General features: G+C 38.1%; 1 protein-coding gene across 36 annotated transcripts in view; it reads left to right on the top strand.

Annotated features, from left to right (window-relative positions):
* Positions 1-20,535, top strand: part of DTNA (dystrobrevin alpha) — a 366,357-nt gene that overhangs the window by 176,219 nt on the left and 169,603 nt on the right. For 3 of the 36 annotated variants that reach the window (XM_033135728.1, XM_033087089.1, XM_033087084.1), the window contains exon 1: positions 20,083-20,241. The exons of the other annotated variants lie outside the window; for them this stretch is intronic. The gene's annotated coding sequence lies outside the window, so the exon portion shown is untranslated. Of the gene's footprint in view, positions 1-20,082; positions 20,242-20,535 lie in introns of those variants that run through there. 36 annotated transcript variants of the gene reach the window in all.

The following is a 20,535-nucleotide window of genomic DNA, read 5'->3' on the forward strand; positions in this document are numbered from 1 at the left end:
CTTGCTTTGAACACAAATCCCCTTTTTTCAGTGTTCTCCTCTCTTTCCCTTGTAAAACATGACTGCCTGAAATCAACTTCCTAATTTACATTCAGACCTCATCATTTCCATTCTTTAATAGTTTGCTGTGAAATTAATATTTAAAAATGCTATTGCTCCTCTCATGCCATTTGCTTCATTTAAGAATGTGTCATCTTGAGCTGCAAGTTACTTAAATTCTGAGCCTCAGATTCATCACCTAAAAAGATATGTCTACTTGGTTTTGAGGACTAGAAAATGGTATTCGTACAACAACAAAAACAACAAAGCAAAGTTCCTGGTATAGAGTAGGTACCTAACAAACAGTAGCCAACATGATCTAACTACCTCCACCCACTTCTATCCCAAAGCCAGTGATGGCTGCCCCATCAACTGCAGGACATAACCTATGTCCTGTACTCCTTAGCATGTCAATACGGGCACGACAAACCTCTTGAGTCTTTCTGCCTGCCTTTGCTGCTCATCAGTTGACCTTTGCTAACGCAGGAATGATCTGCCTTCTCTAAGCCATGCCTTGTGCCTTTACTTTTGTTTGTGCTGGTTCTTCTGCCTAGACCCTCCTCAGAATCACACCCCCCTTCCAGTCCCCCTCACCCACAAGCACACGTGAGCTCTTTCATGACTTGCAATATCCTAGTCATCGTTCAAGATCCATCACAGCTGTGCCGTTACCATTACAGGGAGGTCATTGATAAACCCCTCCTGAGTCAATACTTACCAGTCCTGTCTCTGAATTCATATAGCCCTTTGGGCCATTTCTAGAAGATCAACTCCTATTGTAGACAACAGAAAGAAGAGCAATCTCATTCAGGCATTCACAGGCTCATGTTGGCATTTCTCATGCTATCCGTCTCTCCTCCCTCTGAAATTTTCATCAGTGACAAATGCCAAGTCTTTTTTATCTTTGACTCTCCCTGTATCAAGCTCAAAGTAGCCTCATTTTTGGTGTTAGGTGAAATATGGAGCTTCGTATTTTGAGATATTCTTGAGTGGTTCCAGTGTGATGAAGATTTCATCTAGCTATTACAAGCAAAAAGAGAGCTTCGTTAGGGGAAAAGGACCACCTTACAGAGAGGATTTGTGCCACTCTGTGCCAAGCACCAAAGACGCTCCACGAACATCATCTTATTTAGTGTTCATTAAATAATTCCTCAAATTAGCTATTATTTTCCTCCTTATTTAGATAAGAAAACTAGGATTCCAAGAGTTGAGATAATTTGTCAAAGTCATATTTCTGGAAAGTAGCAGAACAAGAATACTAAGCCATATCATTTCACTGCGGCAAACTGCCACTCTAAGAGCTTTCTGATTTAATCCTATAAGAATATATGTGTATGATAATGCTAGATTTTTCCATTTAAAGTATTTCCTGAGGAGTAAGCTATTTATAAGTACAGAGTTCTTTTTTCTCATTGGCAAATAAGTTTATGTTTAAGATGATGCCAAAATTAGCACTATTTCTGTGCAACAAGTTTAAAAGATGTAGCACCTTGTGGTTCTGAAACCTGTTTATGCAAAAAACTCATTTATTGATGTGAGCCTATGCCTGAAAATGATGATTTTCTAAAACTGTAGATTGATAGAATTTTAGGCCTGAATGACATTTAGAATCACCACTAGAGGTGGGAGCTTTTTAAGGCAAGGATTCTGTCTCTTATTTCAGAATATTTATGAAATGAATATTTATGACTAATTATGAAAGGGTTTGTGTATAATGCAAAATAAAAATTTCTCTAGATATGGCAATACTATTCACACTTCTTAAGAGAGTACATAAATGTGTTCTGAAATGTTTTTAATCACACTATTCAAGTACCATGTGTAAGAATAATAATTGATTTGAATAAAACTCATATTTTCCAAATCAATCTTCTGACTTCAGTTTAATGCAAAAATCAGTATCCATAGAGAAGGATTTCCTTCCTTTCGTGAAAAATCCTAATGATTCTCAGGCCATATTTATACCTATAATGATCGTTCATTTATTTGTTCTTTAAATGTATATTGCATATCTCTTATGTGTACCAGGAACTTTACTTTGTTGTTTTTGTTGTTTTATGAATATTATTTTCTAGTCCTCACAACAAATGTATATTACACATTTCTTATGTGTAATATACATCTCTTATGTATATATGTAATATATACCGAGCTCTGTGCTAGGCACCTGGGAGCCTGAGATAAATAAGGTATAATTATTCCAAGTAATAGCTTAGTTAAGTTTGCTACAGAATCAGGTCCTAGAATTATAGAATTTAAGCATCAGAAGGGATATTTCAGAAAGCCTTCTAGACCCCATCTTAGTCCATTTGATCTGCTATAACAAAATACCAGAGACTGGGTAGCTTATGAACAACAGAAATTTATTTCTCACAGTTCTGAGCCTGGAAGTATAAAATCAAGGTGCTAGCATGGTCGCATTTTGGTGTGAGCCTTCCGCCTGGTCAATAGCTGAACACGTTTTTGCTGAGACCTCACATGGTAGAAGGGGCTCCGGAGCTCTGCGGGGCCTCTTTTGTAAGAGCGTTCATCCTATTTAGGTCAAGAGTACTACCCCTCATGCCCTAATCACCTCCCAACGGCATCTCCTACTGCTATCACAGTGGGATTTCAACATGTAAATTTGGGGGGAGGGGACACACCCATTCAGACCATAGCAACCCCCCAATTTTATATTTGAGGAAGTTGAGGCCCAGAGAGGTTAGGTACTACCCCAATAATTAGCAACAAAGCCACAATTAAGATCTATCTGAGTCTTCTACCACCTACCCTGTTTCCCAGAAAATAAGACCTAGCTGGACAATCAGCTCTACTGCATCTTTTGGAGCAAAAAGTAACATAAGACCCGGTCTTATATTATATTATGCTAGATAAGACCGGGTCTTATAGTAAAATAAGATCAAGTCTTATATTAATTTTTGCTCCAAAAGACACATTAGAGCTGATTATCCAGCTAGGTCTTATTTTCGGGGGAACACGGTAGCTATTCTCCACCATACAACAAACAAGCCAGTATCCCTATATTCTTGATCTTATTTTCCCCTAATAGAAGTTTGGAGTCTAAGAAGAAAAGACTAAGATAAGATTGATTTGGGTTTTATCTATAATATGTAGAAGTAGATTTACTGTTCATCAAGCACTTTTGGAGAATTAAATAAATATAAGGAGCTTTGCTAGGTGCTGGACATACAGTGAGCAAAACCAGAAATGTCTTTCTGGCCGGCATCATGTTTACTGTCTGTGTGCATGACTATATTTGTGTGTGTGAAAACCCAGCATAAAAGCCCTAAACTGCCCTTTCATGGTGCAGGCCCAAAATAGTCCTGGCAATGACAGGCAAAATGTGATGCTAAAAATGGCAACTAACGTGATTGAAATATACGTATTCACTTTTTTGAAAAGTGTAAAACAATGTATTCCATAAATACCTGACATATTAAAGCAAAAAGATACATATCTATGTCTTTGGTCTACTGTTGTTATGTGGATAACTTGTCAACATTCCAGGAGTGAAAAAAAATTTTTAAAAATATGACTTGCATATGTAGACTGCTATGTCTATCTTTGAGTAAGATAAGTATATATTATTTAGAAAAAATAAGAATTGCATTTACTTGCCCAGGTTATGTTCCTGCCTTGTTAAGCTGTCTTTTGTCAACTGCCTCTTTATTTCCCTAGAAGAATTTGCATCATGCTGTTTATCTTTACATAAGTATGATTTTTTATAGTAAAATATGTAAATATTTTTCTTTATTATTTACACTGTCTCTTATTTAAGAAAATTTTCCATACCCCAGAAAGTTCCCAAGTTGTGGGTTTGTTTTTTTGTTTCGTTTTCTTAATTTAAAGACAATTTTGTTAGTAACAGTTTAGTTTATAGCAACAGGAAGATGCAGAGATTTCCCACATACCCTGTCCCCACACATGCACAGCCTCCCCCACTATCTTTATCCCCCACCAGTGTGGGACATTTGTTACCACTGATGAACTTACATTGACACATCCTTATCACCCAAAGTCCATAGTTTACATTAGGGTTCACTCTTGGTGTTGTACATTCTATGGGTTTAGCCAAATATTAATAACATCTAGCCATCATTATAATACCATACAGCATATTTTCACTGCCCTAAAAATCCTGTGCTATGCTTCTCTCCTTGCCCTCCAAGTTGTGTTTCTCATATTAAAGTCTTTCATCTACTAATTCTTTGTATGTGCGATGATTTTGAGATCCTTCTTCCACTGCTCTACACTGCCACTTCTCTCACATGTCAAGGTTCCATATGTGTATGGGGGCCTATTTGCTTTTTTTCCCCATCAGTACATTTGCTTACCCTATTGCTAATACTTCATTGTCTTAATGACTAAAGCTTTGGCTTTTTTTAAAATTTTTTCCCTGTTTTCATTTTTTTTAACATTTTTTAAAATGTAGCTAACATACAATATTATATTAATTTCAGATGCACACCATAGTTATTCAACATTTATAAACCTAAAGAAGTGATCACCATGATAAGTCCAGCAATCATCTGACACTGTACCACGCTATCACCATATTATTGACTATATTTCCCATGCTGTACATTACATTCCCATGACTTATTTGTTTTAAACCTGGGTATTTAGACCTCATTCCCCTTCACCTTCTCCCCTTTTAAATGTTTCAGTTACAGTTGACATTCAATATTATTTTATATTAATTTCCAGTGTACAGCATAGTGGTTAGACATTTATATAATTTAAGAAATGATCCCCCTGACTAATCTAGCACTATAAATAGTTATTACCATATCATTGACTATATTCCCTATGCTTTACTTTATATCCCCATGACTATTTTCTAACTACCAATTTGTACTTCTTAATGCCATCACCTTTTTCACCCTGTCCATAACCCCCTCCCATCTATCTCCCCAACAAATCTAACACCCGTAAGACAGCATACATAGTTATTACAATATTATTGACTATATTGTTCATGCTATTACATCCCCATAACTACTTTGTAATAACCAATATGCACGTCTTAATCCCTTCCGCTGTTTTCATCCACACCACCAAACCCCCTCCCATCTGGCAACCATCAAAATGTTCTCTGTATCTATGAGCTTGTTTCTGTTTTGTTTGTTAATTTTGTTCTTAGATTCCATATATAAGTAAAATCACGTTGCATCTGTCTTTCTCTGTCTGATATACTCCCCTCAGCACAACACTCTCCAAGTCCATCCATGCTGTTGCAGTCTGCAAGAATCCATTCCCTTACATTGCTGAGCAATATTCCATTGTATATATGTACCACCTCCTCTTTATCCATTCTTCTATTGATGGACACCGAGGTTGCCTCCACATCTTTGCTATTGTAAACAATGCTGCAATGAACATATGGATGCGCACGTCCCCTCAAAGTAGCATTTTGGATTTCTTTGGATAAATACCCATAAGTGGGATTACTGGCTCCTTCATTGTTTCTTCCTATAGCCTTTGTTTTAAAGTCTATTTTGTCTGGTATAAGTATTACTATCTGAGCTTTTTCTGTTTGTTTTTTTTTATTTCCATTTTCATGAAATATCTTTTTTCATCCCTTTACTTTCAGGCTTGAGTGTGTCTTTCAATCTGAAGTGAGTCTCTTGTAGGCAGCATATGTAAGGGTTTTGTTTTCTTAACCATTCAGCCCTCCTGTGTCTTTTGATTGGAACATTTAATTCATTTACATTGAAAGTAATTGTTGATAGATATATAGCTACAGTAGTACCTCGGTTTTCAAACTTCTCTGTTGACAAACGTTTCGGTTTACGAACGCCGTAAATTTTAAGGATCTATGGTATCATTAGATAGTAAAATTCATGCTAAATTTGCAGTTGTAGGGGTTGATTTTAAAGGTCTGGAATGGATTAATCCATTTTGCATTACTTTCTGTGGGGAAACCGCACCTCAGTTTTCAAACGTTTCAGAACTCAAACAGTCTTCTGGAATAGATTATGTTCAAAAACCGAGGTTCCACTATATTGCCATTTTATTATTCATAATTTTGATTTCATTTTTCTGTCTTAAAGAAGTCCCTCTAACATTCCTTGTAATACTGATTTGATGGTTATGAACCCTTTTAGCTTTTTTTGTCTGGGAAACTCTTTATCTGTCCTTCAATTTAAAAAGATAGCCTTGCTGAGTAGAGTAGTAGTCTTGGTTGTAGGTCCTTGCTTTTCATCACATTGAGTATTTAATGCCATTGCCTCTGGCCTGCAAAGTTTCTTTTGAGAAATCAGCTGGCAATCTTATGGGAGTGCCCTTAAAATTTACTAGTTGCCTTTTTATTGCTGCTTTTAGGAGTCTCTCTTTGTCTTTAACCTTTGCCATTTTAATTATAATGTGTCTAGGGGTGAACCTGTTTGGGTTCACCATGTTTGGGACTTTCTAAGCTTTCTGGACTTGTATGTCTATTTCCTTCTCCAGGTTAGGATAGTTTTCAGTCATTATTTGTTCAAATAGGTTCTCAATCCCATGCTTTTTCTTTTCTCCTTCTGTTACTCCTATGAGGCAAATGTTGTTATGCTTGATGCTGTCCCTGTGGTCTCTTAAACTATCCTCCTTTTTTGAATTCTTTTTTTCTCTTTGCTGTTCTGATTAGGTGTTTTCTGTTACCTCGTCTTCCAAATCACTGATTCAATCCTCTGCTTCATCTATTCTGCTAGTGATTCCTCCAGTGCATTCTTCATTTTAGTTATTGTATTCTTCACTTCTGTTTCTTTTTTATGGTTTCAGTGCCCTTTTTCATACTTGCTATCTTTTTGTTGAAGTTCTCACTAAGTTCCTTGAACATCCTTATAACCATTGTTTTGAACTCTGTCTCTGGTAGGTTGCTTACCTCCATTTTGTTTAGTTCTTTTTCTCGATTTTTCTCCTGTTCTTTCATTTGGGATACATTTATTTGTTTCCTCATTTTGGCTGCCTCTGTTTTTCTATATATTAGTTAGATCTGCTATGTCTCTCAGTCTTGGCCGGGTAGCTTTATATAGTAGGTGTCTTGTGGGACCCAGTGGCAGCCTCCCTGGTCACCTGCTCCGGGTGCTCCAGAGTGTCCCTTGTGTGAGTTATATGGACCCTCCTGTTATAGTTGAGCCTGGTTGCTATCGGCATGTCAGTGGGTGAGATTGCACCTTATTCTGACTGGCTATGGGGTTTGGCCATGTCCAAAGCTTACAGGTTGCTGTGCAGGGGGCTTACCTCACTGAGTGGGATTTGTCCCAGCAGGCTCTAGTGCCTGTTGAGACCATCCTTTGCGTGTGCCATTTGTGGGGCTAATTGGGTGGTGCTCTCCTGTGATCTGAAACCAGCCTCCAAGTATGTTGGTTCTGGGGCCTCTTGGGAGGTGCTCCAGTGGAGGCCCAGGTCACCCACTGCCTGTGACTGTTTGGGGACTACTTGGTAGGAGCTACAAAGGGATCCACAGTGTTCCCTGACTGTGCTGAACCTGGAGGGGCATGGGAGAGGCCACGGTACAAACCTGAGGATGTCTGCCATTAGTACCAGTCCTGAGGTACTGCAAAAATCCAGGACACCCCAAGGCTTCCTGCCACCTGCCAGCTCCCTTAAGGCTTGGCCGCTGATAGAGCCTCATACGGTATGCAAGTTGGATGAGTCAGGGTCTCAGGGAGTCACTAGGGTGGGAAGAGCTGTGGTCACCAGGTTAGTTAGACTCTGATTTGGTGCCAGTGCTGAGCCTGGAGCTACTCAGTAAAAATCTCAGAGCACACTGAAGCCAATCACTACCTGCTGGGGGCCTGCCAGACTCCGATAGTTTTCCAAGAAAGTATGTAATGCAAGTGGGACTGGCACCCAGAGAAAGCGTCGTCAGTGGTGCATGAGTTGGGTGGGGTGTGTCCTAGTGAGTCAGCAGGTTGAAGCAGCAGAGCTCACTAAGCCAATCACATTCAGATTTGGCCATGGTGGTGCAGGCTCAACACTGGAAAGATGGTGCCTACCTGTCAGATGCAAGGGAGCAGAACATCACACAGGGAAAATGCTGACTGTCTTTTAATCCTCCCTCCAAAGCCACCTACCTCAGTCTGCATCCCACCTCACCCTGAATGTCTCCGATGGCTCACAAGTCACTGTTCCTCCACTGTAAACCAAGATGAGTGCCTGCAAGCGAATGAGTCTGTGTGCTGGCTATTTAAGAGGACATCTGGGTGTTCTGCAGCCTTCTGTCCTACCCAGATGTTTGGAATCCCCACTGTTTTTTCACAGCCAGATGTTATGGGGGCTCTTTTTCCCAGCACCATTACTCCGGGTTGGGGAGCCTGTTGTGGAGGACTGGGGTTCTTCACTCCTCCGGGGCTAACCTCCATGGCCAAAGTATCTCTCCTGATTTTCAACTGCCACACAGAGGTTTGAGTGCTGTTCTACGTCTCTTCCTCCTACCAGTCTTGATGTGGCTTCTTCTTTATATTTTCAGTCATAGGACTGCTGTTCCGCTAGACTTCAGGTAGTTCTTAAGTTGATTGTTCTATAATTTAGTTGTAATTTTAATGTGTTCACAGAAGGATGCAGGTACGGTATTTATCTATTCCGTCATGTTTGATCTCCTAATCTACATAAGTATGATGTTTAAAACTCTGATCACCACAAGAATGGGTGGAGCAATGTTTTCCTATCCTAAACTAAGGATTATGATGGGTTTACAAAAGTAAATAATAATGTGTTTTAATGTTAGTACATTTATATTATGTTTATGACATATTATGAAATATGACAGTTTATTGTTTTATCTTGTATTTTAGCTATCAATTGATTTTTGTAACTTTTAAACCCTGACTTTTTAAAATGTATAGTTAATTTTAGCAAAACCTTAAACTTTGAATTTGATAATTACAAATCATCAAAGCAGATGAGTAATGTAGCTGTCTATCCTTTTAATTGCTAACAATTCTGTAACATTGGACTACAAATCTTACTGTGATTATTTGTGTTCAGATATGCTTTTAGACCCAGACAAATACATGTATTTTATTCCTCCAGTTCTAGTTGCATTTATGAGTAAGGTGGCTGTCTTTTTCTAAGAACAAGTTTTTATTATTATACTATTCCTTCCTTATACATACGGGGTGCCAAAAAAAATGTATACAAGTGGACACTTTGGTCAACATTACTCAGGCAGTAGTTTGCTGTAATTAGAAGTGTCTGGATGCTGATGGTAACCACTTTGAGCACCTCTTGTAATTGCAGAAGTCAAATGCGACTTGTATTCATCTTTTGTTATCGATATATATTGAGTATTACAATTTTAATACAGTTTTCCTTTCTTAAAATTTGTATACATTATTTTTGGCACCCTCTGTATATAAACAACTCCAGTATCACATGGTTTATCTTCTGAAGTTGAATTTCTTCCCAGGGTAATAGCATCTATAAAAGTCACATTTAGAGAGAAAAAAGCCTTACTGCATTTCAGATAAGGCTACATTCTTCCCATTCATCCACAGTAAATGAGCTTCTCATGACTTCAGTACAATAGAACCCCATTTTATACTACCACAGATCTAGCCACCCTCAGTCCATGTACCTCCTCTATGGCCAAGGGTGCCACCATGAGTAAGACAAAGCATGCCACCACCTGAATCCCTGGCAGATTCCCACAGCACCTTGAATTCGCCTTTGAGAAGAAACATTTGCAGGCATTAAGCATAATGGTAAAATTACCCTAATATAAAAGCCTTCCCATTCTCTCTTGAATTCTTCCTTCCTATAGTACAAGGAGTGAAAGGGCCTAAGAAGCAGGGCTTGTCAGTCTCTGTCTTAAGCTCAGTTCTTAACTGGAGTTCCTCTATCTGATAAAAAGGACTGTGAGATTTTCCATATCATCCAGCTCTGAGGCTGTTGTGTGTAGGACTGTCCTCTGTGAGCACAAAGGCTTTTCAGTAAAATATGATTAGTCCACTTTCAGAAAGATGCTTAAGGCCCTCATGTGTTGTCTGACCTAATAACAAAGATAATAGACTAGTTCAGCTCATGATTGCCTTCTCATTAAAATATTCAGATCCCTTTCATACTCACACATAGAGTTCATGCTTAATGTATACTAACTGCAGAAACTGTGACTGCCTAGTAAGCAAATGGAGGTGTGTCTGACAATCTGAAGAACATAAATGAGTAACTGAAACATTGACATTGGTTTCAGCTGGGTGACCCAAGCCTTCATTCTTCCTTAGCCACCCCAGATGTTTCTAATGGGCTGGTGAAACAGTAGCTCTCAGAAGTAGCTCATTAAATCATAAAAATGAGAATAAGCATTTAACATAATGTCCCTCCCTCTAGTCTGATAGTGGAGCAAAGAGTGACCGGAGAAGCAAGGGGACTGGATCCTAACATCTTTGACATAATTTTACAGAATACAGAACAAAGTGTCTTAGAACTCATGCTCCCAAATAACGTTTTCCAGATGTATATGATTCTGATTATTTAGTGTTTTTACGAAAATATTTCAGTGTTTACTTCATTTTTTCATAGTATAATCTTTTTCAAGTTGACTTTTTAAGGATTCTCAAACCTTTCTCTCCCTTTTAACTTGTTTTAAAAAAGCAATGTAAAAGCATAGGAAAAATGGGTAGAAGAAGAAGACTTTTAGCTGGATGGTGAAATTAAGTCATAAAATAAAAAATACCTGGCACTTTCTGAAGAAAACACCAACAACAACTCGAAGTTCATTTTTGTAGCACGATTGTGTTCTAACTGGGCTACTTGGTTGTATGCCTGGGCTTCTGAAGTCCCAGAAAGAAATATCACCCCTGTTAAAATGTTTTGCTCAAGTAAAGGGGAAGGGGGACATTACATTTTTATGAGAACAAAAATGAATATACTATTCAGTTGAAAGCAAAATAAGCATGAATTTTTACAGAGAGAAATAAGACATCAGTGAAATATCAGCACTGGAAAATAATTCTTCGGTCAGACACATCCTCATGTTCTGCCACTACTTCACCTCCCCGTGCCCATCAAGAGGGAAAAGTGAAGAAGTACCCCAGATAAGATGCACACTTCAGTGCTTGGGAGAAAAATGGTGGTTTCTTACTCAAGTAAGAAAAACGATACTACTCATAAGAAAATCATTTGTATGGATTCTGCTCTACATTTAGTTGGGAGAGAAAATCATCTACAACCACTTCTTGAGAACAAAGTCTTGCCCACTTGACTCTGAAGCAGTGTTTTTTAGCTGGGGGCAACTTTGCCCTTCACGAGACATTTAACAATATCTGTAGACATTTTTTTATTGTCAGGCCATAGGGTCGGGGGTGTGGGATACTATTAACATCTAGTGAGTAGACGTTGCAATGCTGCTGAACATCCTACAATGCTCAGAATAGTCACCTAAAGGAAAGAATGTATCTGTCCCAAAGTGTCAGTAGCACCAAGGTTAAGAAACCCTGCTCTAAAATATTAAAGGCTACTCTGTCGCAGGCTCCACATATGGAGGTACCTTCCATTTGTTACCTATTTAATACTCACCATCTTTCCATTAAGTAGGTACTAGTATTATCCTCAATTTTAGGTGATGAAATTGCGATTCAGCTAGTTAAGTAACTTGCGTAAGTCCATGCAGTCTGCAAGTAGTGGATCCCGAATTCAAAGTCGATGAGACTCCAAAGATCAGCTCCTCTCAGGTCACTATGCTCCTCTGTTCAAAAATACCTACATCAGCCGCCTTCCAGGCCCCCTGAAACTCAGCATCTCCAGAGCATTCCTGTTAAAATGCAGGTGTGTCACGTGAGCATGCTGACAAGATAGATAGTCGTGGCTATTCATCCCTTCCAAAGTCTAGAGTGAACTAACTGGGTTCCGGGGACATGGATTGGATGAGAGGGTGTGGCATTGTTAGAAGGGGAGACAAAGGGTTCCTGAAAAAGGAAATTTCACTTTAAAAAGTCCCTTTTTGGAAGATAACTTTAGTGGAGAAGATGGGATTTGGGGACAGGACTTAGAGTATAGAAAAGACCAAATATTGCACCAAAGTTTTGATGACGTAAAACAGAGAGTGCATGAGGCAGCAAGCATCACAGAAGCATACAACACTCTCCTCGTCTAAAGGGAATGAAAGGCTAGTTTCTCGTACTGCAGAAGCGCTTTCCGCTGCTTGTCCTCTGCCCCTCAGTGAACCTGAACTACCAGAAGTACAAGAACAGAAGACAGGCATGAGCTGGGCAGCATCCCCAGGAAGTGCTGATAATCACAAAACAGGAAACAGGCAATTCACTTTAGCCAACACGTACACAAAAAGGACCCCATCATCTATAGAATGTGGAAAGAAAACAAAACCTTATTTTCAGGGAGTGGTTTTGCTTCCTGACTCATAATTCCCTTGACCTAGTCCTTCACACAATCCAGTATCTGCTGCTTTTCAACACTTCCAGTGACGGCAGCTGAGCCCTATAACCTATTCAGGCTCTTCTTGGGCTTGACTCACCACTCAGCCTGTGCCCCAACCACCCAGAACCATTTGCCATTTCTTTATCCACCAACTTTTTGGTTTCTCTCTGTGAGTCTCTTTTTTGAGTGAGGAAACCTTTCCCAGAAACTCCATGTTATAGTTTCCTAGGGCTGCTGTAACAAATTACCACAAACTTGGTGACTTAAATCAACAGAAACGTATTCTCTCATAGCTCTGGAAAAGAGAAGTCTGAAATCAACACATTGGCAGGGTCATCCTTCCTCTGAAGGCCCTACAGAAGAATACTTCCATACCTCTTCCTATCTTCTGGTGGCTCAAGCCATCATTGGCTTTCTTGGCTTGTAGCCGTATCAACTCCAATCTTTGCCTCTCTCTTCACATAGCCTATGTGTGCTCCTCCTTCTATGCCCTTTCTTCCTTTTACAAGGATATTAGTCCTTGGATTTAGGACCCACCCTATCTCAGTATGATCTTAGTCCTTAACTAATTACATTTACAAAGACTCTATTTCCAAATAAGGTCACATTCTGAGTTTCTTGATGAACATGGACTTTTGAGGGGTTTTCTAGTACTGTTTGTACTAGAGTTCTCCAGAGAAACAGAACCAATATGATATATATGGAAAGAGATTTATTGTGAGGAATTGGCTCACACAATTATACAGGCTGAGAAGTCCCTAGATCTGTAGTCCAGAGGCCTGAGAACCAGGAGAGCCGATGTAGTAAGTTTCGCTCTGAGTCTGAAGGCAAGAGAAAACCGGTATCCTAGCTCAAAGACTGTCAGGCAAAATCTCTTGCTCAGGGTTTTGTTCTATTCGGGCATTCAACAGATTGGATGAGACTCACCCACATTGGGGCAAGTACTCTGCTTTATTAAATCTACTGATTCAAATGTTAATCTCGCTCAGGGGCGGCCAGATGGCTCAGTTGGTTAGCACGTGAACTCTTAACAGGTTGCCTGTTCAATTCCCACATGGGCCGGTGAGGTGCACCCTCCACAGTTAGATTGAAGACAAGGAGCTGACGGTGGGGCGGCCGGATGGCTCAGTTGGTTAGAGCCCAGGCTCTCAACAACAAGGTTGCTGGTTTAATTCCTGCGTGGGATGGTGGGCAGAGCCCCCTGCAACTAGATTGAAGGACAACAACTTGACTTGGAGCTGATGGGCACTGGAAAAACACACTGTTCCCCAATATTCTGCAATAAAAAAAATTTACAAATTAAATGTTAATCTCACCCAAAAACACCCTCACTGCACACCCAGAATAATGTTTAATGAAATATCTGGGTACTTCATGGCCCTGTCAAGTGGACGCATAAAATTAACCATCACACTATTCAGTCTACTACAATCCCTCCTGACAGATTTTTTTTCATATTTTACTGGCATCACTGGTCAATTTTTGGTTCAATTTATATAAAATGTGTTTACCACATGAACCTTTTTCATTCAGTCCAATAATGGAATTCATTTAAGCATATAGAATGAAATTTTAAATATTAGTTTGTTATTTTTCTCATTTTATTCAGACAATTTTCTCAATAGTGTGTATTACTTTACTATTCTTTTTCTGTTACTCCTGAGGAATTTTGCTATGTGTTCTCTTGAACCACATATGCTTCTCTTTTTATCTTTCCCTTTAAATCACCTTCTGTCCTGTTCTGTGTCTTAATCTGTGTTTTCCCACAATAATTTATTCTTCCACAGTGCTGCCTTAATTTTTTGAAGTTTTCTAATACCCTTTATTTTTATCATAATTGTCATCAATAATTAACTTTTACTGGGTGCCTACAGTGTGCATTTGCTTCCTGGTCTCTCCATCTCATTACCTATGATATATATACACATATTGCTTGATTGCCAGTTACTGTCCACCCTCCCCCACTCACTGATTACTGAATTACTTGTCCTTTCCCACAAGCATGTTACAAAGGAAGGGAGAAACTCAGTAGCTTCTATCACTCCTACATCTAATCTTAGTCACTGAATATGCTCTTAGGGTACATAAGCCCCCTGCACAGACCTTTAGAATGTTTGCTGTACTGATGATATAGTCCAAGTCCCTGAACACAAAGTAAAAGAATCTGGGAAAACACACCTAATATCCCAAAAGCAAATGCTTTTCAAGCTTAGGGCACACTGAATGGGTGATTTTTTTCCCCCTAAACGTTCTGCCTAAAGTGACCTAATTCTCTGTGTACTCTCAAGTCAGTTGATTATATTTGTTTCCCATATATTATATCTCAAGCTATGTTTTCTTTATCCATAGTCTTATCTGCCCATCTTGGGTAAAGGTCATCAATATTTGTTGCCTACATCTAGTGTAATATGTGCTTTTAGAAGGTACTTAATTAAAAGTTACTGTATTAGAATAAGTCATCTCATTTTAGAATAAGTCATGTGGAAGAGACAAAAAACAATAATCTCCAAGTACTGTGTATTCAGACTAAGAAAAATTCTTTCAGAAGCGATGTCTCAGGAATCTGCTTGTTTCCTTGACTTCACAGGCAGACTTGATTTTCAGACATATCCTTACTTTTTCCCTCTAGCTGAGAGAGAATATATCCTTTCAAATGGAGACGTGATCTTAGCTGTGCAAACACACCTGGGTGTATAGGATATGGAACTGTCACAGGGGAAGACTAGACATGTACTTATTCCCCTTCCCCCCTGAGTTACCTAGCAGGCTGCCACTCAAATCACACAAATCTCCCACTCTCCTGACAGAATACAAGGCCATAAAAGGACTCAGGGCCCAACACAAAGCTCTGCCTAATTTCATGTCAATTTGAACTCACTAACTTTATAAGCATCCTGACCTCTCAACTCTCTGGGAATCTTTTTCTTCTCAGGACAGATTGTGGCCTCGGAGTATTTTGCTTCTGCTCAGTATATACTCTGTTTTACTATCAGTGAAAAGTGGCTTTGGAGATACTGCCATGTGGATTGTCCCTGACAGGAAAGCCCATGTCACCCATCTCCAAGTAATTCCCATTCCTGCCTTGGACTCTAGAGCACATTCACGGAGTTTCACAGATGATACTAAACTGGATCAGGGGAGGAACACCTCAGAGATGAACTGCATTTAGAGTCAGCATGGTGAAATTACAAAAATCAAAGAACTCACACAGAACCCCAGTTTCTGTTCTAGCACTTGAAAAATTCATGGCTGGACTTTGAGCCAGTTATTTCACCTCATTGAGCTTCAGTTTCCTATCAATAAAATGAAGTATTATACTAAATTATAGGTATAGGTCCTGCTAATTCTATCTTAGATTTTCTAACTTAAAGTTACCCCATCCGTCACAGAATCTATTCAGAGGAAATAACTCAAGATATAACCAAAATTTTATATACAAAGGTATATTGCTTATAAAAAGAAACTTGAAAAAGACTAAATACATATTTAACAATAAGGGAGAGCTAAATAAATTCTTATATATTCAAATAGTAGAATTTTATGCAACCACTAAAAAATATTTTCAAAGAATATATAATACCATACTGTGTTTATTTTTACGTCTTTCATTAAACAAAAGAATGCAATATTCAAAATTATGCAAGAGTTTTAATATATAAATGTTAATAATACATCAAAATGTAGATATTGGTTATCTCTGATAGTTGAATTGTGTGCTTTTGATGTTATTTCATAAATCCTTCTGTATTTTTCAACTTCTCCACACTGTACATGTGATATTAACTTTTAGGGAGAAAAGGGACTAGAAGTGTAACTTTTTATTGTTAAGTTTAAAAACCAAGTATATTTTTCAATAAGGAAAAATCCAGAATATCAATATATAATTATGAATTTTAAAGAGATGAAAAATGCAACAACAAAAATTGAGGAATAACTTTTCATAAATAATAGGGCAAAATGATTCCAGGTTCACAATGAGTAATCTGTAGGATACGTATGTAGTCATCTATTTCACAGTGCTATTTAAAAATAGCTATTTTCTGTGATGTGTCAACAGAAGAAAAACACAAAGAAACCTCTATTATTTACAGCACCATTAATACAATTCAAAAGAGGAGTGTGTTTTGAAAACATCTTAAGGGTAAAATAGAACATCTTTATATTAATTATATAAATTGAGATAGCTTACAACAGCCTTGTTCTTTTATAAGAAATTTTCATGAATAGAATAGATACTAATCCGATTAATATTTTTTAGGTCAGCTGCTAAAAGCGACCCAAGAAACTATGTGCTTGCAAAAATTATTCAGTAGATCACAATGGGTTTTTTGTTGTTGTTGTTAACAAGTTTTCTTATTTGATTTAAACCAGTGCCCTAAAAGTAAAACACTTTGTAGTATGATAAAAGAAAGAATAATCTTTAAAAGTGACCCAAAAAATTGCATTTACAGAGGTTCCAATTATTTGTCCTGTTTTAATTTTAACCTTAGCAGTTATTTGGGGCTTTTTTTGGTTTGGTTTGTTGTTATTGTAGCCATGCTGCTTAATTCAAGCTGGTGACCGCTGAGCCCTGGTTGTTACCTTGAATTTGTGGGAAATTAGGTGCCCTCCAGTCTGAAGACAGAGTTGTGAAGCAAACAACCTTGTAAGCTCCCTCCCCTTTCTATGGGGTAGGGCAGGTGAACTTCCTGGGTACACTCAGAAGCATTATGTCGCAAAAACTGTTTTTCCCTAGGTGATTAGATTCTTCATATGAAATTAAGTGGGTCGCACCAGCACAGATTATGTTACAAATTTTGTTCACACTGAGCAAGAAATTAATCTTAACATTTACAAAAGCGGATTTAAAACTTTGTGAAACCAAATATACTGGCATTCTATTTCCTGATGCTTAAGAGAATCAAACGAGTTGCTTTAATATCTGACAAGGATGTTTGCTAACCATATTAAACACTCTAGTAGCAGTCTATGTTAACTAGGTAAGTGATAGGCTCTTAAATTTACAAAAGGAAGAACAATTAGATACCTAACCAATCTGTAGGAGAAAAAAAGGCACAGGTAAAGACTCCTCAAGAAATGAACGCACGCTATAAAGAGTCTATTCAGACAGCCACACATGAGAATAGTTATGAATTATTCAAATTGTGGTTCTGTTAGTCTTTCCTTCATCAACTGTCCTGACGAAGGATTAAGGGGTGCTGATTTTCCAGTACATGTGCTTCTTGCCTTTTACCGGTTCTGCCTTATTTACACCCTTTATAGCACTGTGTCATAATGAGTTACAACACTTAAGGATTTTTCAGTTATTGCAGCACCAAAACTATTTTAATAATCTCTACTGATTTGTTGTGGGGCTTTTTCATTTTTTTAATGATAGAGAAATCTTGCAATGCACAGCATTCATTTTACTCTATCAATTTCCTACATGAAAATTTTTTTTCTGCCACAGGTTGGTTTGTTTGTTTTTCGCCTGGCTGCTTCTTTGTACTGTAAGTCTTCAAAGGGATTGTAATGCTAGTTTTCCTATGCAATTGACTTTAGTGGCAAGTAATTTCCTGAGTTAGATGACTGTGGAGCAAAGCAGCTGAAAGTCTGTATTGGTGAGCAGTTTACAGCTCTTGTTACAGATCAAGGTGACCTTTTAAAGGCTATTGTTAATCCAACATCAGTATATTGTTTAAAATGTGATTTGGGTATATAATGTTTTATTCTAAAGCTCTTTATGATGAAACTTCTTTATACCTCATTTTAATTTGAAAAAAAATCAGTAATAAATAACCTATAGACCATTTCTTGAGAATCCAGTACAAGTAGCAAAATGAACTGCTTTACTTAATGTATTTTTCCTTTATATTTAAAAATTTCTTGAAGTCAACTACCAAATTTAACACTCTTTCCACAGTTCATTTTTCACTGGGAATACGTGTAACCTTTTGACACGTAAGTGCTCCCTAGATGGTTTGTAGGTGGGAGCAAACAATCCTAGCTATTTACCTGAACTGGTCATTGTATTTATGTTGTGTCATTACCCAAACTCATGTTATGAAGCATATGATTGATAATATGTATCTGGTTGAAAATGACAGTTTTATTGGCAAGGGAAAATCAGTGTCAGTGAGCTTTCTCATTGTCCCTCTTGTTCAAAAATCATAAAAATTTTTACTGCATAATACTAGCAACAATTTCTTAAGTATTTTGTATGTTTCAAGCTCAGTCCCTTGGACTATCTCATTTAATCCTTTTTCATAATTCTTTACAAATTTTACAGAAAAGCAACTGAGCTTAATCTATCCAAGATCACAAAAGTAGTATGGACACGCGTCAGGTCCATAAACCCACATCTGTGTTACCTCCACAGTTGCTCTTCTGAACTGCTCCTCTCACCTGTCACCCTTTGCAGTGTGGAATACTCAGGAAAAGCCTGTGCAAACAGATCCCTTAAGAGTGTAACCACAGCACACAATGCTGTGAGCACAGTGGAGGTTCCCTCCACTGCGCTGAGGTAAAACATTCCTTCCCTGCTTTATCCATTCATTGAAGAAATAGCCACTGAGCCCTATGTTACGTCAAATCCTTTGCTGGTTATGTGGTATATAGAAAGACAAGACAATATTCGCCTTCCTAGGAGAGTTCATGTCTAAAGAGAAACGATAGATATGTAAGCAAATTATTATGAAATATGAGCTAAATCTGGGGCTTAAGCAAGGCTGTGGAAGCAGCAGGGTGGCAATGCAAGGGCTGAGGGACAAAGTCTATGGCTGAAGGACAGGGAGCACCAGTTGTGAAGGATGTGCATGGTAGCAGGGAAGGACAGGTCTGACATGATGAGAGGAAGACCCAGTCACCCAGGATTCCCGTCAGTCTTCCTTAAAGCACTGGGAATAAACCACAGGTGATTCTTTAAATCTGAATCATGTACTAGCTATTGGTTTTGGGAGGAGGGGGTCCCGGAATTGTTCACAGTTGATATTGTCCCAACTCTGAGACCTCTGCTCTTAATGTAGAAGCCTAAATATAGTTGGTTGATTCTAGCAGGCTGTATCTACACAAATCCAAATCTGTGATCATTTTAAAGAAAACTGAGACTTAATCTGTTTAAGGTTAAACACAGGGTTTTGATCGGAAAAAAAAAAAAATGAAAAATTTTACCTCCCACCTCTGACCTATGATTAGAAGTTTGCTCTAGAAGAACACTTTGAGACTAGCCCTTCATATACTGATGGAGTATTTTCAGCATCTGTGTTTACTGAATGATTTAATGTATTATTTAAATATTTTAAAAGATCTGTGAGATTATTGCTGCATTTCCTATTAAGTTAGTAACTGACATTTAAAAATATTTGTTTGGCAGAAATAGTAGGTAATGATCAGTATTTCAAGGTTTTAAAGGCAACTTAAAAATGCATAAAGTTATTTCATGAGTTGGTTTCAATGTTTTAGAGATCTTTAGTCTTATACCTCTATTATTCATTTTTCTTTTTTGTTCTTTTATTCACGAAGTTGACTCAGCAACAGAAACATATTCAAATTAGATTTGTCATACAGAAAAAAAAATCTGACTTTGTCAGGGTGGGTGGAGGGGAAAAAAGCAACTTTTTGTCAGTCTTTTGTATTTCAGCAGCTGGATTCATTGCTACCATGGTAACGGACCACATGATGAGGTGTATTAGATTGCTGTGTGTTGAGTACAAGGGGAAGAATGAACACAGCATTTTATTGAAGTTAAAGGTTACTTTGGCGTTTCTTCTGTGGAAATGTGTAAGGTCAAATACTATAGCTTTCAGCATATGTAGTACTTCAGAGGAAGAATTAGGGGCATGTTGGTGCATTTAACTACAAAATCAGGTAAGGTACAATTGAATCTATGAAACTGAACTCCTCTTACTTCTTCTGTTGCAGTGGCATAACTTGCTGGGTGGAATTTCACTGTCGCCCCCACCCCCACATGGGCACAGGACAAATTTCTCCCATTTCCCCCAATTCCTCCACCTTCAATTTCATCTGTTTTTAATTTGAAAATCTAAAACATTGTGAATTTTTATAGTCCTGGGGTAATGTGTGTGAGGGTGTGTGGGCAAGTAAAAGAAAGAAAACCGGAAAGGAAGTAATAAGAATGTAATAATTAGTGTTGTCAGACCA

This window comes from Rhinolophus ferrumequinum, chromosome 19 (genome assembly GCF_004115265.2).
Source record: "Rhinolophus ferrumequinum isolate MPI-CBG mRhiFer1 chromosome 19, mRhiFer1_v1.p, whole genome shotgun sequence".
Lineage (NCBI taxonomy): Eukaryota > Metazoa > Chordata > Mammalia > Chiroptera > Rhinolophidae > Rhinolophus > Rhinolophus ferrumequinum.